This window comes from Aethina tumida, chromosome 4 (assembly GCF_024364675.1).
Source record: "Aethina tumida isolate Nest 87 chromosome 4, icAetTumi1.1, whole genome shotgun sequence".
Classification (NCBI taxonomy): Eukaryota; Metazoa; Arthropoda; class Insecta; order Coleoptera; family Nitidulidae; genus Aethina; species Aethina tumida.
In genome coordinates this window covers 17371551-17388559 of record NC_065438.1, presented here as the reverse complement: position 1 = coordinate 17388559, position 17009 = coordinate 17371551, and the positions used below count along the sequence as shown (strand labels likewise).

The window sequence follows — 17009 nt, the reverse complement described above, 5'->3', positions numbered from 1 at the left end:
AAAACAATATTATCAAAATATTAAAATATATCAAAATAATTTTTCTACTTAATTAAATAAATTTTACTATATATAACCTTTATATTTATAATTATAAATAATTATATTTTTAATCACGTACGAAGACTATTTTCTAGATTTTGTTCCAATAAAAATTCCAATTTTGCGTTTGTTCCCGTAAGAGTGAAAAAGGAAGAAATATATATTCACGAGTGTTGGAAAAGGACGAAAGTAGCAATCGGTTTAGACACCGATTTAGTAGGCTGTGAAAATTTGTGTGGCCGACACTTTCAATTGTTATTTCTTAGAGATGCAGTTTTGGATAGGAGAAGGGGAAATTTTGCGATTTTTGATATCTGAGAAGTATTTGAATAGGATTCGCAGTGACAATCAATATTCTTATTATATATTCAAGTAAGTATTTCTTATATTTGCTTTATTATAACTAATTATAGACTAACTAATATTTTCTAGAGTGTTTTTATTGTGCTAAATTAGTAAATGTGTCCTGTGATATTCTGTTTCTTTTTATTAAGTTAATTAGTTAGTTCATATTAGTTTATGAAAACTTGACGAAATTTTGGATGTTCTATTAATGCATATTTAGGTAAGTGTATGAATTATTTTCATTTGAAACTCATTTGTATAGTTATAATTGTTCCAAATACCTATTTTATTATATAAATATATCTAAATATCATTCATACTTACAGTTTTTATATTTATAATTATATATTTGTCACTTCATGACAACTCACAAATGTTTTCTTCGTCTAGTCTATATTTTTTACTGATATGGTTCAAATTAAATTGAGTTAAGTGCACGTATTGTTTCCAGGAATCGCAAAAACTGGTTTAATCCGCCTGCATTTCTATTGGTCAACGGTAAACAAACGAATTTTTGCATTTCAAACGGTTCTTGATTTTGATGAGAAGACGAGTCCTCCTTATTCACTCCGTTTTTGTATATTTTCTGGAGTGTTTTTATTGTGCTAAATTAGTAAATATGTCCTGTGATATTCTATGTTCCTTTTTATTAACTTGTGCGATTTTAGTGGAAGAATTTATGAAAACTTGACGAAATTTTGGATGTTCTATTAATACATATTTAGGTAAGTGTAGGAATTACATTCATTTGAAGCACATTTGTATAGTTATAATTGTTTCAAATGTCTTTTTTTATTATTTAAATACATCTAAATATCATTTCAATAAATAAAATATAAAGAATATTTTTTATATTACGTAAAAAATTTGTTTACTGTTTACTTATGTTTTCTTCGTGTATGATTTTAGTGGAATCAAAATTTGAATGTTGCAGTTGCCCCCGTAAGAGTGAAAGAGAAAGAAATATATGTTCATAAGTGTACGAGAAAGACGAAGGTAGCGATTGGTGGACGCGCGATCTAGTAAGCTGTGCATATTTGTGTGACCGGCTCATTCAATTGTTATTTCCTAGAATTGCAGTTTTGAAGAGGAGAAGGGGCAAAATCACGATTTTTGTTGTTTGTGAAGCATTTGAATAAGATTCAAAGTGACAATTAATATTTTTATCATATATTCAAGTATGTATTTCTTATATTTGTGTTATTTTAACTAATTATAACATATATAAACAATTAATTAATTAATGTAGACTTATTAATATACTTAAATGTAATTTGATATTTTAAAAGGTAGTTTTTATTAATATATAGGTCTGATTAATAAAATTCAAATAACTTGTGAATAAATTACAAATTATCAAATTATTTAACATATATATGTCATTCATTTTTTCTCGATTCTTCGACAATCTTTAAGATTATTTTTATTAGATTAACTTTCATGAAGTAATTGATACTAATGAATGAATTTATTTTAAAATATAATTTTTGTAATTCAAATAAATTAACTAATTCATACCTTGACGTATATTTTCCAGGAATCGCATGAACCGGTTTAAACCGAGGGTGAACGAACGAATTTTTGATTTTGGTTAGAATAAGACGTGACCCGTGTCTTCACTTGGATTTTCAACATTTTTCAAATTTGCATTAGTCCCCGCAAGAAATACATCTTCGCGTGTGTCCGACAAAGACGAAAATACTAATCGACGGATGCGCCACCTAAGTAAGCTGTGCGTTTTTGTGTGTCCAATTGTTATTTCTCAGGATCGCAGTTTTAGACAGGAGAAGGGGAAAATTTACGTATTTTGATATTTGAGAAGTATTTACAGGTATGAGGTTTGTCATGACAATTATTATTTTTTGTTTTTAGTTTCATTTTTTATTAATATTGTTCGAATTTGTCTTGCATTGTTGCAAGATTCCTCTGTCCAAATTGCGTGATTTTTTGGGTATGTTACGCTGAGATTATTAATATAATATTGTAGTATACAACAACACTTTGTTATTATGTAAACATATTACTTAAATGTATTAAATAAAATTTAAATTTACATTTATAAACTCATATTTTAGAATTTAGCCATAAACTTGATTTGCTGACAACTGATAAAGTTAAAACTTATATTTTTTATAATAGTTCAAAATTATTTTGGATTAATGAATATAAACTAAAAATTTAAATTTACATTTCAAAATATAATTTTGACTTTATAATATGGATTAAATGCAAATAAATTAGTATGCCACAACAAAAATTAATTAATGTATTTAAATGTAATTTCTTAATTTAAAATATAGTTTTTATTAATTTATTCCATATTCATTGTAAATAAACTGAATGTTATTAAATTTGATTTGTTATTAAAATTGATTAAACTAAATTAATTAATGTTTAATTTCATTTTAAGACTAATTGATATTAGTATTATTATATTTACTTATTTTGTAATTAATTAAACTGATTAGCTAAATATAACCTCCATAAATAAAATAAAAATTTTAAATTATATTTTTTCAAATTGAATTGAAATAAGTTAAGTGCACCCCAGATGCACGTATTGTTTCCAGGAATCGCAAAAACTGGTTTAATCCGCCTGCATTTCTATTGGTCGACGGTGAACTGACGAATTTTTGCATTTCAAACGGTTTTCGATTTTGATGAGAGTACGACGAGTCCTCGTTATTTACACGGTTTTTCTATATTTTCTCGTGTTTTTATTGTGCTAAATTAGTAAATGTGTCCTGTGTTATTCTATGTTCCTTTTTATTAACTTCTGTGAATTTAGTGAAAGAATTTATGAAAAGTTGACGATATTTTGAATGTTTTATTAATACATATTTAGGTAAGTGTAGGAATTATTTTCATTTAAAGCATATTTGTATAGTTATAATTGTTCCAAATACCTTTTTTATTATTTAAATACATCTAAATATCATTTTAGTTAATAAAATATTATAAAGAATATTTTTTTATATTTACGTAAAAAATTTGTTTACTACTTACAGTTTTTATATTTATTATTATATATTTGTCACTTCATGACAACTCACAAGTGTTTTCTTCGTGTATGATTTTAGTGGAATCAAAATTGAATGTTGCAGTTGCCCCCGTAAGAGTGAAAGAGAAAGAAATATATGTTCATAAGTGTACGAGAAAGACGAAGGTAGCGATTGGTGGACGCGCGATCTAGTAAGCTGTGCATATTTGTGTGACCGGCTCATTCAATTGTTATTTCCTAGAATTGCAGTTTTGAAGAGGAGAAGGGGCAAAATCACGATTTTTGTTGTTTGTGAAGCATTTGAATAAGATTCACAGTGACAATTAATATTTTTATCATATATTCAAGTATGTATTTCTTATATTTGTGTTATTTTAACTAATTATAACATATATAAACAATTAATTAATTAATGTAGACTTATTAATATACTTAAATGTAATTTGATATTTTAAAAGGTAGTTTTTATTAATATATAGGTCTGATTAATAAAATTCAAATAACTTGTGAATAAATTACAAATTATCAAATTATTTAACATATGTCATTCATTTTTTCTCGATTCTTCGACAATCTTTAAGATTATTTTTATTAGATTAACTTTGATGAAGTAATTGATACTAATGAATGAATTTATTTTAAAATATAATTTTTGTAATGCAAATAAATTAACTAATTCATACCTTGATGTATATTTTCCAGGAATCGCATGAACCGGTTTAAACCGAGGGTGAACGAACGAATTTTTGATTTTGGTTAGAATAAGACGTGACCCGTGTCTTCACTTGGATTATCAACATTTTTCAAATTTGCATTAGTCCCCGCAAGAGTGAAGGAGAAAGAAATACATCTTCGCGTGTGTCCGACAAAGACGAAAATAGTAATCGACGGATGCGCCACCTAAGTAAACTGTGCGTTTTTGTGTGGCCGGCGTGTCCAATTGTTATTTCTCAGGATCGCAGTTTTAGACAGGAGAAGGGGAAAATTTACGTATTTTGATATTTGAGAAGTATTTACAGGTACGAGGTTTGTCGCGACAATTATTATTTTTTGTTTTTAGTTTCATTTTTTATTAATATTGTTTGAACTTGTCTTGCTTTGTTGCAAGATTCCTCTGTCCAAATTGCGTGATTTTAACATCGGAATTATAAATGAAAATTTAAAGAAATTTTGGGTATGTTACGCTGAGATTATTAATATAATATTGTAGTACACAACAACACTTTGTTATTGTGTAAACATATTACTTAAATGTATTAAATAAAATTTAAATTTACATTTATAAACTCATATTTTAGAATTTAGCCATAAACTTGATTTGCTGACAACTGATAAAGTTAAAACTTATATTTTTTATAATAGTTCAAAATTATTTTGGATTAATGAATATAAACTAAAAATTTAAATTTACATTTCAAAATATAATTTTGACTTTATAATATGGATTAAATGCAAATAAATTAGTATGCCACAACAAAAATTAATTAATGTATTTAAATGTAATTTCTTAATTTAAAATATAGTTTTTATTAATTTATTCCATATTCATTGTAAATAAACTGAATGTTATTAAATTTGATTTGTTATTAAAAATGATTAAACTAAATTAATTAATGTTTAATTTCATTTTAAGACTAATTGATATTAGTATTATTATATTTACTTATTTTGTAATTAATTAAACTGATTAGCTAAATATAACCTCCATAAATAAAATAAAAATTTTAAATTATATTTTTTCAAATTGAATTGAAATAAGTTAAGTGCACCCCAGATGCACATATTGTTTCCAGGAATCGCAAAAACTGGTTTAATCCGCCTGCATTTCTATTGGTCGACGGTGAACAGACGAATTTTTGCATTTCAAACGGTTTTCGATTTTGATGAGAGTACGACGAGTCCTCGTTATTTATTCGGTTTTTCTATATTTTCTCGTGTTTTTATTGTGCTAAATTAGTAAATGTGTCCTGTGTTATTCTATGTTCCTTTTTATTAACTTCTGTGAATTTAGTGAAAGAATTTATGAAAAGTTGACGATATTTTGAATGTTTTATTAATACATATTTAGGTAAGTGTAGGAATTATTTTCATTTAAAGCATATTTGTATAGTTATAATTGCTCCAAATACCTTTTTTATTATTTAAATACATCTAAATATCATTTTAGTTAATAAAATATTATAAAGAATATTTTTTTATATTTACGTAAAAAATTTGTTTACTACTTACAGTTTTTATATTTATTATTATATATTTGTCACTTCATGACAACTCACAAGTGTTTTCTTCGTGTATGATTTTAGTGGAATCAAAATTTGAATGTTGCAGTTGCCCCCGTAAGAGTGAAAGAGAAAGAAATATATGTTCATAAGTGTGCGAGAACGACGAAGGTAGCGATTGGTGGACGCGCGATCTAGTAAGCTGTGCATATTTGCGTGGCCGGCACATTCTGTTTGTTATTTCCTAGAATTGCAGTTTTGAAGAGAAGGGGCAAAAATCGATTTTTGATGCCCGAGAAACATTTGAATAGGATTCGCAGTGACAATTAATATTTTTATCATATATTCAGGTAAGTATTTCTTATATTTGTGATATTTTAACTAATTATAACATATTTAAACAATTAATTAATTAATTTAGAACAATTAATATGCTTTAATGTAATTTGATATTTTAAAATGTAGTTTTTATTAATATATAAGTCTGATTAATATAATTTAAATTATATGTGAATAAATTACAATTTGTTAAATTATTTCGATTCATCGACAATCTAAGATTATTTTTATTAAATTAATTTTGATTAATATGTGTCTTGTGATGTTTCCATTGATCGAATTGTGTTATTTTATTTGAAATAATTGGTACTAATGAATGAATTCATTTTAAAATATAATTTTTATAATGCAAATAAATTAACTAATTCATACCTTGATGTATATTTTCCAGGAATCGCATGAACCGGTTTAAACCGACGATGAACGAACGAATTTTTGATTTCGGTTAGAATAAGACGTGACCCGTGCCTTCACTTGGATTTTCAACATTTTTCAAATTTGCATTAGTCCCCGCAAGAGTGAAGGAGAAAGAAATACATCTTCGCGAGTGTCTGACAAAGACGAAAATAGTAATCGGCGGATGCGCCACCTAAGTGAGCTGTGCATATTTGTGTGGCCGGCGTGTTCAATTGTTTTTTCTCAGGATCGCCCTTTTAGACAAGAGAAGGGGAATATTTACGTATTTTGATGTTTGAGAAGCATTTGCAGGTACGAGGTTTGCTGTAACAATTATTATTTTTTGTTTTTAGTGTCATTTTTTATTAATATTGTTCGAATTTGTCTTGCATTATTGCAAGATTTTTCTGTCCAAATTGTGTGATTTTAACATCGAAATTATGAATGAAAATTTGAAGAAATTTTGGGTATATTAAACAGAAACAATTTTACTATATACAGCCTATGGTTTTTATATTTATAATTATAAATAATTAAATTTTTAATCATGTACGAAGACACAATTTTCTATATTTTGTTCCAATAAAAATTTCAATTTTGCGTTTGTTCCCGTAAGAGTGAAAAAGAAAGAAATATATATTCACGAGTGTTGGAAAAGGACGAAAATAGCAATCGGTTTATGCGCCGATTTAGTAGGCTGTGAAAATTTGTGTGGTCGACACTTTCAATTGTTATTTCTTATAGATGCAGTTTGGATAGGAGAAGGGGAAATTTTGCGATTTTTGATATCTGAGAAGCATCTGAATAGGATTCGCAGTGTCAATCAATATTCTTATTATATATTCAAGTAAGTATTTCTTATATTTACTTCATTATAACTAATTATAGACTAACTAATGTACCGTATGATAATTAAACAATTAATTAATTATTTAATTAATTTAGACTAATTAATATGTTTAAATGTAATTTGATATTTTAAAATTGTTTTTTATTAATGTATAGGTTTGATTAATATAATTAAAATTACATGCAAATAAATTAGTTAAGTTATTAAATTATTTAACATGTCTGTGTTTTTTTTTATTTTTCGACAATTTTTAGGAATATTTTTATTGAATTAATTTTGACGAATATATTTTGAGGTGTCCTAAGTTTCTTTTGATTGAACTCTGTTACGTCGATATTTTTGCTATTGTACTAAATAACAATTATTGTTTTTAATAAATATATTTTTTAAAATTAACCACAATAAATAAAATAATAAAAATTGTTAATTTGAAATCATAAAATTTTATATTTATTTGTTTTACCAATATAGTTCAAAATAACAGCAGCAGATTTATTCTAAGATTTGCAGTGACAATTAATATTTTTATCATATATTATAGTATTTATTTCTTATATTTGTGTCATTATAACCAGTTAAAGAATAACTAATGTACTTAAATGTATTTTGATATTTTAAAATGTAGCTTTTATTAATATATAGGTCTGATTAATATAATTCAAATTACACATGAAGCGTTTTCAATTATCATTTCTTAGAATTGCAGTTTTAAATATGAGAAGGGAAAATTTGCGATTTTTGATGGTTGAGAAGCATTTTAATAAAATCTATAGTAACAATTATTATTTTCTTTTTTTAATTTCATTTTAGATTCAAGTATGTATTTCGAATATATGTTTTATTTATATTAAATAAAATATTATAACAAAAAGTAATTATATAAACTAATTAATATTTTAAAATAATTTTTTTATTATTAGAATTCAAATTAAATAGATTTAACTTTTATAGATTGACGTTTTGATAATTTTTTATTGTGATAATTTAGCAAATGATGATGATGATGAATGATATTATATATAGTAAAAAGTATATAATTATAATATATAAAATGGAAATTTAATGCTTGTATATACATTTATAACAAGTTTATGTAAAATTTTAATATTTAAATACTGAACTCTGTTCCAAACTTTTATTTGACCAACTTGTGTGATTTTACCAAAAAAAAAAAAAAATAATAATTTAAAAAAAATTGTGGATAATTCATTTAAAGTATTTATTAGATTAGTTTAGGAATTAATTTTATTTTCAGACACATTTATATTTATTTATTTATTATTATTATTTATTAAATTATTATTATATTTACTGATTTTTTAATTAATTAAACTAATTAGCTAAATACAACCTCCATAAATAAAATATAAATTTCATAATTTAATTTACTGATACAGTTCAAATTAAATTGAAATAAGTTAAGGGTACCCCAGGTGCACGTATTGTTTCCACGAATCGCAAAAACTGGTTTAATCAGCATGCATTTCTATTGGTCGACGGTGCACAAACGAATTTTTGCATTTCAAACGGTTTTTGATTTTGATGAGAGTAAGACGAGTCCTCCTTATTTATTCGGTTTTCCTATATTTTTTTGAGTGTTTTTATTGTGCTGAATTAGTAAATGTGTCATGTGATATTCTGTGTTTCTTTTTATTAACTTGTGTGATTTTAGTGGAAGAATTTATGAGAACTTAACGAAATTTTGGATGTTCTATTAATGCATATTTAGGTAAGCGTAGGTATTACTTTCATTTGAAGCACATTTATATAGTTATAATTATTCCAAATACCTTTTTTATTATTTAAATACATCTAAATATCATTTTAGTTAATAAAATATTATAAAGAATATTTTTTTATATTTACGTAAAAAATTTGTTTACTACTTACAGTTTTTATATTTATAATTATATATTTGTCACTTCATGACAACTCACAAGTGTTTGAAATTTGAATGTTGCAGTTGCCCCCGTAAGAGTGAAAGAGAAAGAAATATATGTTCATAAGTGTACGAGAAAGACGAAGGTAGCGATTGGTGGACGCGCGATCTAGTAAGCTGTGCATATTTGTGTGACCGGCTCATTCAATTGTTATTTCCTAAAATTGCAGTTTTGAAGAGGAGAAGGGGCAAAATCACGATTTTTGTTGTTTGTGAAGCATTTGAATAAGATTCACAGTGACAATTAATATTTTTATCATATATTCAAGTATGTATATCTTATATTTGTGTTATTTTAACTAATTATAACATATATAAACAATTAATTAATGTAGACATATTAATATACTTAAATGTAATTTGATATTTTAAAAGGTAGTTTTTATTAATATATAGGTCTGATTAATAAAATTCAAATAACTTGTGAATAAATTACAAATTATCAAATTATTTAACATATATATCATTCATTTTTTCTCGATTCTTCGACAATCTTTAAGATTCTTTTTATTAGATTAACTTTGATGAAGTAATTGATACTAATGACTGAATTTATTTTAAAATATAATTTTTGTAATGCAAATAAATTAACTAATTCATACCTTGATGTATATTTTCCAGGAATCGCATGAACCGGTTTAAACCGAGGATGAACGAACGAATTTTTGATTTTGGTTAGAATAAGACTTGACCTGTGTCTTCACTTGGATTTTCAACATTTTTCAAATTTGCATTAGTTCCCGCAAGAGTGAAGGAGAAAGAAATACATCTTAAATTTACATTTATAAACTCATATTTTAGAATTTAGCCATAAACTTGATTTGCTGACAACTGATAAAGTTAAAACTTATATTTTTTATAATAGTTTAAAATTATTTTGGACTAATGAATATAAACTAGAAATTTAAATTTACATTTCAAAATATAATTTTGACTTTATCATATGGATTATATGCAAATAAATTAAGTATGCAGCAACAAAAATTAATTAATGTATTTAAATGTAATTTCTTAATTTAAAATATTGTTTTTATTAATTTATTCCATATTCATTGTAAATAAACTGAATGTTATTAAATTTGATTTGTTATTAAAAATGATTAAACTAAATTAATTAATGTTTAATTTCATTTTAAGACTAATTGATATTAGTATTATTATATTTACTTATTTTGTAATTAATTAAACTGATTAGCTAACCTCCATAAATAAAATAAAAATTTTAAATTATATTTTTTCAAATTGAATTGAAATAAGTTAAGTGCACCCCAGATGCACGTATTGTTTCCAGGAATCGCAAAAACTGGTTTAATCCGCCTGCATTTCTATTGGTCGACGGTGAACTGACGAATTTTTGCATTTCAAACGATTTTCGATTTTGATGAGAGTACGACGAGTCCTCGTTATTTATTCGGTTTTTCTATATTTTCTCGTGTTTTTATTGTGCTAAATTAGTAAATGTGTCCTGTGGTATTCTATGTTCCTTTTTATTAACTTGTGTGAATTTAGTGAAAGAATTTATGAAAAGTTGACGATATTTTGAATGTTTTATTAATACATATTTAGGTAAGTGTAGGAATTACTTTCATTTAAAGCATATTTGTATAGTTATAATTGTTGCAAATACCTTTTTTATTATTTAAATACATCTAAATATCATTTTAGTTAATAAAATATTATAAAGAATATTTTTTTATATTTACGTAAAAAATTTGTTTACTACTTACAGTTTTTATATTTATTATTATATATTTGTTATATTTATTATTATATTTTTGATGCCCGAGAAACATTTGAATAGGATTCGCAGTGACAATTAATATTTTTATCATATATTCAGGTATGTATTTCTTATATTTGTGATATTTTAACTAATTATAACATATTTAAACAATTAATTAATTAATTTAGAACAATTAATATGCTTTAATGTAATTTGATATTTTAAAATGTAGTTTTTATTAATATATAATTCAAATTATATGTGAATAAATTACATTATCAAATTAATTTTGATGAATGTGTGTCTTGTAGTGTTTCCATTAATCGAATTGTGTTATTTTATTTGAAATAATTGGTACTAATGAATGAATTCATTTTAAAATATAATTTTTATAATGCAAATAAATTAACTAATTCATACCTTGATATATATTTTCCAGGAATCGCGTGAACCGGTTTAAACCGACGATGAACGAACGAATTTTTGATTTTGGTTAGAATAAGACGTGACCCGTGCCTTCATTTGGATTTTCAACATTTTTCAAATTTGCATTAGTCCCCGCAAGAGTGAAGGAGAAAGAAATACATCTTCGCGAGTGTCTGACAAAGACGAAAATAGTAATCGGCGGATGCGCCACCTAAGTGAGCTGTGCATATTTGTGTGGCCGGCGTGTTCAATTGTTTTTTCTCAGGATCGCCCTTTTAGACAAGAGAAGGGGAATATTTACGTATTTTGAAATTTGAGAAGCATTTGCAGGTACGAGGTTTGCTATAACAATTATTATTTTTTGTTTTTAGTTTCATTTTTTATTAATATTGTTCGAATTTGTCTTGCATTGTTGCAAGATTTTTCTGTCCAAATTGTGTGATTTTAACATCGAAATTATGAATGAAAATTTGAAGAAATTTTGGGTATGTTAAACAGAAACAATTTTCCTATATACAACCTATGGTTTTTATATTTATAATTATAAATAATTAAATTTTTAATCATGTACGAAGACACAATTTTCTAGATTTTTATAAATTCCAATTTTGCGTTTGTTCCCGTAAGAGTGAAAAAGAAAGAAATATATATTCACGAGTGTTGGAAAAGAACGAAAGTAGCAATCGGTTTATGCGCCGATTTAGTAGGCTGTGAAAATTTGCGTGGCCGACACTTTCAATTGTTATTTCTCACAGATACAGTTTTGGATAGGAGAAGGGGAAATTTTGCGATTTTTGATATCTGAGAAGCATCTGAATAGGATTCGCAGTGTCAATCAATATTCTTATTATATATTCAAGTAAGTATTTCTTATATTTACTTCATTATAACTAATTATAGACTAACTAATGTACCGTAACATATTTAAACAATTAATTAATTATTTAATTAATTTAGACTTATTAATATGTTTAAATGTAATTTGATATTTTAAAATTGTTTTTTATTAATGTATAGGTTTGATTAATATAATTAAAATTACATGCAAATAAATTAGTTAAATTATTAAATTATTTAACATGTCTGTGCCTTTTTTTATTTTTCGACAATTTTTAAGAATATATTTATTGAATTAATTTTGACGAATATATTTTGAGGTGTCCTAAGTTTCTTTTGATTGAACTCTGTTACGTCGATATTTTTGCTATTGTACTAAATAACAATTATTGTTTTTTATAAATATATTTTTTAAAATTAACCACAATAAATAAAATAATAAAAATTGTTAATTTGAAATCATAAAATTTTATATTTATTTGTTTTACCAATATAGTTCAAAATAACAGCAGCAGATTTATTCCAAGATTTGCAGTGACAATTAATATTTTTATCATATATTATAGTATTTATTTCTTATATTTATGTCATTATAACTAGTTAAAGAATAACAATGTACTTAAATATATTTAGATATTTTAAAATGTGGCTTTTATTAATATATAGGTCTGATTAATATAATTCAAATTACATCTGAAGCGTTTTCAATTATCATTTCTTAGAATTGCAGTTTTAAATAGGGGAAAGGAAAATTTGCGATTTTTGATGGTTGAGAAGCATATTAATAAAATCTATAGTAACAATTATTATTTTCTTTTTTAATTTCAATTTAGATTCAAGTATGTATTTCGAATATATGTTTTATTTATATTAAATAAAATATTGTAACAAAAAGTAATTATATAAACTAATTAATATTTTAAAATAATTTTTTTATTATTAGAATTCAAATTAAATAGATTTAACTTTTATAGATTGACGTTTTTATAATTTTTTATTGTGATAATTTAGCAAATGATGATGATGATGATGAATGATATTATATATAGTAAAAAGTATATGATTATAATATATAAAATGGAAATTTAATGCTTGTATATACATTTATAATAAGTTTATGTAAAATTTTAATACTGAACTCTGTTCCAAACTTTTATTTGACCAATTTGAAAGATTTTAACAAAAGAAAAGAATGCTAAATGTAAGTAAGGTTGTTTTATTTTATAGTTGTTCTACTTTTGACTCTTGAATATTATGTCAAATATTAATAAATACCTAACTAAACCCACTAATAAACTATGTTAATTATATTACATAGATATTTAAACGTACACTTTTTTCAAGACAAATGCAAATTTCTAATGTTGTTCTACCTATGAGCGATAATATAGGTATATTTCATCTACCGATTTCCGTCTCTACCCGGCCCCCTTAAGAAAACATTTAAATTGTTAAACGATAAATAAATTCCCCAGATGCTCATTCGAATATCCCTCTTTCGTGAATTGCTGTTTTATCTAACGATCCTTCCGGGCTGGGAACGGGAATTATTAATACAAAATTTTTGAATATAGAGCACGACTTAACTTGGAAACTTCGCCAATTGAATCTTACAATTATTCCTCCCGTTCATATCGAAGAATTTAACGAAACAAAAAGGGGAAATTATTTTAAATTGCACCGAGATTAGTGAATTGCTTAAATAAATCCTGTGGTGGTTTAAGAATACGAATACTGGAACGTTTAAGAGATACTCTTCAAGACAATTTTAGTCTTTGAGCAACGGACTTGGTTTTTAATCGTCCACAATTCTATAATACGTATAAACTTAATCAAGTCAAATTTAGTGCCCGTGGCGATAAATTATGGGCATATTAATGTTTATTAGTCCATTACAATGATTTAAACCACGTATAATAATCACGTTACATTTAATGCGATATATTTATCTAGAGGGAACAAAATTAATAGGTATTTTCTATTCATAACGTCCCCGGTTTGTTCCACGTAATACAAAACGTTCCTCAATCATTAACGTGAGAAGCCCACATCTAATTAAATTGGAAACGTGCATTATTCAGCCTTGTAAAAGTCTAATTAATTAAACGGCATATTTTCGTTGTATGTCGTCGGAGGACGGTCCGATCCAGGAACCTGGCCAAAGAAAATGCCGGCCTCAGGTTCATTTCAAATCTATTAATCTTGCAGAAATCCATCCAGAAAGGAAACCACAATTCGGGACGTCCGACGGCGTCCCCTTTCACAATTCCCGAATTAAATTGTAGCCTGCAAATGGACACTTTTACTTACTCTTTTGTGCGGTTTTTTTTCCTGTCCGTTTAATTAATCAACGTGTTATTTCATATGGATGTCTCAATTGGAATTGATTAAGAGGACCGAGCTATTTAATTTATTTTACTTTTAATATACTTATAACATTTTAAATCCTGTAACATTTTTATTTCCAAAAATCGCCTTTTGTGAATTTGAACACATTTTATTCGGTTCGTTCCTAACTTATCTGTAGTTTATCTCCCTAAAACGCCTCACAGAAAATTTTGTTCTGAAGATTTTATTGCTATAAGTCCAAGAAGACAAGAGACGAGAAGAGAGGAGAGGAGAAGAGAAGATAAGATAAGATGATAGAAGAGAAGAAAAGAGAAGAAAAGAGAAGAGAAGAGAGGAGAAGAGAGAAGAGAAGGAAGAGAGGAAAAATAAGGGAGAAAATGAGAGGAGATGAAAGAAGATAAGAGGAGATGAGAGGAGATGAAAGGAGATGAGAGGAGATGAAAGAAGATAAGAGGAGATGAGAGGAGATGAAAGGAGATGAGAGGAGATGAAAGAAGATGAGAGGAGATGAGAGGAGATGAGAGGAGATAAGAGGAGATGAAAGGAGATGAGAGAAGATGAAAGAAGATAAGAGGAGATGAAAGGAGATGAAAAAAGATAAGAGATGAGAGATAATGAAAGAAGATAAGAGGAGATCAGAGAAGATGATAAGAGATTAGAAGAGAGATTACAAAAATCAAAAGAAGGAAAGAGAAGAGAGAAAAAGACAAGTAAAGAGAAGAGAAGAGAAGGGAAGATAAGAGAAGAGAAGAGAGGAGAGAAGATGAAAGAAGATAAGAGGAGATGAGAGGAGATGAAAGGAGATGAGAGGAGATAAGAAGAGATGAGAGAAGAAGTTTCTAGTCTAATTTGTTTTTTTAATTTTCCAAAGTGCTTTAATCACTCATTTAAAAGTGCTCTGTTGATACAATTTTATTTAATTTCTACATCTTATTAAAACACATTTTGAAAATATATTTGTTACAAGATTAGTATTCTAACTTTAGAAATAATTCAAATTATCCACTTCACAAGACGTGCACTGAAGTTTAGAGAATTAACTAGAGCTGGCATATCAATTTCCTGCACCTTGCTACAATTTCGTCATTTCAAATTCAAAAGTCTAATCTAATATTTTATATTACTTGGTGAGTAATTTTCAATTTCATTTCCGTGAAATAGACACTTTTAGATGAAGAGGACCCGAAAGTTCAGACACTCTCTTGATGCAGTTTCCAATATTATGAAGGAATTTCTGTTAGCTTTCCGGAACTAATATCCATTAAAGAAAATCATTTCCTTTGAGCACGCTAAAAGACATAAAAATCGGTTTAATTTAAATTAAAATCATGTTTAATCAAGAAAAATTATCCAACATCAAACATTATTATTTTAATAAGGAGTCCTATCTAAAAAAATCAAATTCAGACGTCTTATTGAATAAGTAATTAATTTGAAAAAGAATTGCTCCGGATTTGAACGTAATGTGACATCATAATGGAAAGCAAACAATCTAAATGTTCGGTAATGGAAAACTTACCTTTCTTTGCCGACGACAATTTCCTGAAACAAAAGAGGGACTGTTATTTATTATCTTGTAAAAGCAGCCCGAACGAAACACGTAAAAATTCATATTCCAGTTCCTTCCTCTGGTTCACCAGACTGCATATTAAGCCATCTTAATAACAAGTTAATAACCGTGTCTAAGTGATTACCATAAATAAAACCGTGTTCCCGAAATTAATATGGTAATGTTAGGTAGTGTATGGATGAAGTCCAACTTTGAAAACGTAATACCTACCGAGTTTAATAGAATCGGGCGGGAGGAAAGGACGGCTTTAACGATAAATTTTTCCGACAGCCCATAATTGTAGAATACATTTTAATACCATTAGAATACATCAAGGCACCATTGAAATGTATTAATCGAAAATTGTGATTGGCTTTTTAAAATGCATCTATTTTTTGACAAATATTTATCGCCGGCAAACAATGCCCCGACGAAGGTGACGACCAAGACAAAGAAAACACAATTTACTGTCGCATTTTTTCAGGAAATTTAGTGATTCCCGCACAATATTTTTGGAGCTGTCGCCCTAAAAACATCGATTCGGTGCCGGTTCAACGGGTTTGCCTTTGTGAGAAAATTTACACGTCAATTTCTAGTAAACTCCATAAGTTAAAGTGTGTTTGAATGCGAAACTTATTGGGTTTTCCATTTGTTTTCAAAGCGGTTTCTTTTTCTCCGTCCGTAAGTGCTTTGATTTATTGTCTATTTATTTGGACGCCCGAGTGTGCTGAAAAAATGGCTTAAGATACAAATTGAAAGCAGGAATCGGTTGTTAAGGTAACACAAAGAGAAGTTTTTCGAACTCCATAATAAGTCTGAACTTAAAGTGTGTTTGAATGCATAACTTATTGGGTTTTACGTTGTTGAACAACGAGTTTTTATGGCAACTGCTTCAAGTCCATTAAGGGCTTAAATAAATGCACTTATTTGACAGGATGAAAAGTAATTTTTAAACATTGACTTTTACTTATTACAAGCTTATTATTGAATTTAA

The 17009-nt window shown here is 26.4% G+C and overlaps 1 protein-coding gene and 1 long non-coding RNA gene across 4 annotated transcripts in view; one reads left to right on the top strand and one right to left on the bottom strand.

Annotated features, from left to right (window-relative positions):
- LOC109601972 (leucine-rich repeats and immunoglobulin-like domains protein 1) overlaps positions 1-17009 on the bottom strand; it is a 121925-nt gene that overhangs the window by 70285 nt on the left and 34631 nt on the right. Inside the window, exon 2 of the mRNA XM_049966451.1 lies at positions 15986-16008. The gene's annotated coding sequence lies outside the window, so the exon portion shown is untranslated. The remainder of the gene's footprint in view (positions 1-15985; positions 16009-17009) is intronic.
- On the top strand, positions 398-9314 carry LOC126265351 (uncharacterized). Of its 3 annotated transcripts, none has more exons than XR_007547855.1 (4): positions 398-414; positions 8865-8921; positions 9156-9243; positions 9302-9314. It is a non-coding gene; the product is annotated as an uncharacterized LOC126265351 (long non-coding RNA). The 3 variants fall into 3 exon arrangements; XR_007547854.1 differs by lacking the exon at positions 398-414 and adding an exon at positions 7173-7189; XR_007547853.1 differs by lacking the exon at positions 398-414 and having other exon boundaries at positions 8736-8921.